This window comes from Lontra canadensis, unplaced genomic scaffold (genome assembly GCF_010015895.1).
Source record: "Lontra canadensis isolate GAN:19392208 unplaced genomic scaffold, GSC_riverotter_1.0 scaffold57, whole genome shotgun sequence".
NCBI lineage: Eukaryota > Metazoa > Chordata > Mammalia > Carnivora > Mustelidae > Lontra > Lontra canadensis.
In genome coordinates, this window is record NW_022631051.1 from 5,069,527 (window position 1) to 5,073,411 (window position 3,885).

A 3,885-nucleotide genomic window follows, 5' to 3' on the forward strand; every position below is an offset into this window, starting at 1 on the left:
GCGTGTAGAATGTTCTCAGTATGTGGAATATTCAAGGTGCCAGATAATGACAAAGATACGACTCTTTTCGTCTTTGAGAATAAAGACCAGAAGGATAGCCACCTTAATGGTGGCAGCTCTCCTCCAGCTCTGAAAGTTCCTGGCTGTCCTCCATCTTGACCCCCACTTGCTCCAGCGGTGAGTTACAGTAGTTAGAAAATAGGCAGAGATCTACCACCTATCTACTGCGTGCTGATTTCTATGCTGCCCTGTGGCTCTGTACTTGAGAAGGTTATCCTCTTTGGAAGACAGCCAAGAATACATCTACAGAGTTGAAAGAGAACCCCTGGCCCAGATAACAATCTTCTCTGTAGCATTTTTTGAAACATCGCCTTCAGCCTAGGCAACGCTTTTCCCGAGAGCTTGTGATGGTACTTTTAAAGATAGCCCGTTCCACTCTATTTCACTTATCTTTTAAGGGATGAAAACAATTAAATCCTTTAAATAGTGTGTTAATATTGACCAAACAATGACTTTTTATTTTCTTTATCTCCTCTTTCTATGCCTCCACGATTATTTCGTTTTTCATTACTTGTTAAGTTTCTAAACTCCTTGATGATATTTGAGAAGCGCCCTACAGAGAAAACAGAAATAAGCAAGCAAATTAGGTTGCATGGCAGAGAGGAACGGGCAGTTCATGAAATCACCAAATGTTGTATCCGAGGTGATAAAATGGTGTTATGTTGGTGCAAAAAATAAGATCCTCATGTCACTGTAGGACAAAAGCAATTCGTGGAGCTAAAAGACTGTCTATTTCACATCATCTCCAAAGTAGCTTTGATCTGGACAGTTACTAAGAAGGTTTAACTGCTCAGAGACTTGCAGTCGTTAAACATATAATGATTTTTCAATATTTACACAGTCTTTTTCAAGGGCAAACACAACCCATTAAAGCACGAAGACCGTGCTTCACCGATTCATATATTTGTAAAACAGAGAATGGTTGCTCTATTCTGTTTCAGCTTGATGCCTTGCCTTATGCTGATCCCAGGACCCCAGGACCATGACCTGAGCCCAAGGCAGATACCTAATCTACTGAGTCACCCAGGCGCCCTCTCGAACAGTCTTCTATCCAATTATATGTAAAAAAAAAGTTAAACAAAATGAAAAATTCGTGTCTTCTTAGTGGAGCTGGACGTAAACAGGAGTCTGTCTGATACAATTTGGGAACATTCTTACCTTGAGGAATGTGCATGCGTCATTGGGTGACCTTATAGCCTGAGCTGCCTGTTCAGGTCCAGCTCATGCCTGTTGTCTCATGTCATTATTAATAGTGTCCCTTCATTCTCAAATATTCTCTTTTTTTTTTTGAGTTTTTATATTTGAGTTTATTCCTCATTTAACTTTTAAAACACTACTGTAGTTTAATATTAAAACAAAAACAATAGCAAGTAGTGAGCTATGATTATAGTCCTGCACTCATTCACTACTGCACCTAAAGTGCCAGCAGTGTTATTCACTGGCCCCATTAAAAGGTCTGACACTGAACACCACCCCTGGGATGATGTTCATCATCCTCACGTGCTTCCGCATTGTAATGGCGCCATCTTTCCCGATTTGGGTCAAAGTCCACCAGTTCTACCTGGTCTGTTTCATCAGTCTCTTCTACTTCCTTCCTCTCAGGCAGGAGTTTTTCCAGCAAATAGAGTTTATCAGGAGAGAGAAAGCCATTCTCAGGAAAGTTTACCTTAAATTCGATGATGAAGCGACCCTTCTTATATGGTCTGTGATAAATTGGCATGCCTTCCTTTAGCACACACTTGATATCTCCATGCTTGACAATTTGACCTGGATGAGAGGTGATGACAATGGTTCGGTTGTCAAGAGTAGATATTGGCTTCTGAAAACCACACAGTGCTTCAACCAGCTGTATGTCCATACACAAGAAAAGGTCTTCTCCTCGCCGAGTAAAAACAGCATGGTCCTTCTGATCTAAAACAATGATAATATCTCCTGGTTCCAGTCCTGGTTCTTGGTCTCCTTCACCATGGAATGTTATCTTCTGGCCATCTTTCATGCCTTTGTCAATATGAACTTCTAGAATCTTCTTCTCTAGAACTATCTTCCTTCCATTGCAGCTTTTACATCTATCTTTAGGACTGATCTGTTCCCCATGGCGCTGGCACTCCATGCACACAGATTGAATTTGCTGAACCATTCCAGGTCCTATCTAATGAATTGTTATTTGCATTCCAGTACCTGGGCAATTGGGACAACATTCAACTGCTCCTTTCTTACCACCTCGGCCTTAACCTTTATCGCAAATCTCATTCTTTTGCAGAGCTAGTTTTCTTCTTTCACCGTTGTATAAATCTTCTAAGGTTACTGAGAGCTGATGGACAACATTTTTACCTTTCCTTTCTCTCTGCATTCTTCCTCCTCCTCCAGAAAACATATCAAAGATGTCCATGGGGGAGCCAAAACCACCACTGGCTCCACCTTCTTTAATTGCCTGTTCGCCTCCTTTGTCATACTTTTCTTTGCATCAGAGAGTACTTTATAAGCTTGAGAAATCTGTTTAAACTTCTCTCCTTCGTTTGGATTCTTATCAGGGTGGTACTTCAAGGTCAGTTTCCTGGAGGCCTTTTTCAATTCTTCTAGGGTGGCATTGGGTTTGACCCCCAAAATATCATAGTAAGTGGTTTCTTTCACCATTTTCTACAGCTGGTGAGAGGGCCGAGGCCGATGTGGGGGAGCGGGAAGGAGCACGTTGCTGGGTGCAGCTCAGGTAGCCACCTCTCCTCCGTTCTCAAATATTCTATGGTCTGATCATGATAACCCTAATCATAGATAAGAGGACTGCTTCAGAATAACAACCAGTGGGTCCCTGTGCTGGGGGTTCCTAACTAGGGGCTGACAAAAGAACAGAATGGCAATGCTCTCCAAGGCCTCTTTTGCTTTCAGTTTCTCAGATCCTGTGGGGAGTATTCAAAGAGACAAATGTGAAATGTGAAATTCTAAGTAATAATATTGAGGGCCACTGAAAAAATATGATTAACTCTCAAGGCACCTGGGTGGCCCAGTTGGTTGAGCATTTGACTCTTGGTTTCAGCACATGTCATGATCTCAGAGTCATGAGATGGAGCCCTGAGTCAGGCCCCACATCAGCCTGGAGTCTGCTTGGGATTCGCTCCCTCTGTTCCTCCCCCCCATCTCCACCCACACTCTCTATAATAAAATAAATAAAATCTTAAAGAAAAAAAAAAAGATTAACTCTCAATAGTCTGCCCTAATAGGATAATCAGGAATATGTATAACTAACATTTGTCATATTTATTCCATCATATTAACCTTCTTAATTATACTATTCTCTTAAAATTGGATTATATTGCCTGGTACATTTTGTCAGAAAATGAAGAGAGGTGGCCTACAATTTGCTACAGATAATCCCACGCCAACAATTAAAATAGCACGTGCAAATTCCCCTCAGCCCCCAGATTCGTGAAGCTGGGACATACATTAAAGCTCACTTAAGTTCAACTCCCTAATTTTATACATGAGGCCTCAAAGGTCCAGGAAGACTGAGCTATTTTCTCCAAGGTAAATGAACAAATCATCGTGATGAGACACAGAATCCACGTTGTTCTATCACTTCACTGGTGAAATTTGTGTGACAGTAATTTTACATAGAAATAGTAATCAAAATGTATTTATAGGCATGCTCTTTTGTAGTGTCGTATTTCCTGAATTAATCAGGAAGCTTATTTCTTAAGTACTATGTGCTGTGGAAGCTTCTATAAATCCACTGTTCCATTTTTGCTTTCCTTGTAAACCTGCTCTTATTTTATACGGGAAGAGGAGCTCTGAAGTTGGGAAAGCAGACCACTGAGATGAAGTGGCTAATGG

The 3,885-nt window shown here is 41.2% G+C and overlaps 1 pseudogene; it reads right to left on the reverse strand.

Annotated features, from left to right (window-relative positions):
* Window positions 1-1,507: 1,507 nt before the first annotated feature.
* Window positions 1,508-2,694, reverse strand: LOC116878328 (annotated as a pseudogene).
* Between the last annotated feature and the right edge of the window lie 1,191 nt (window positions 2,695-3,885).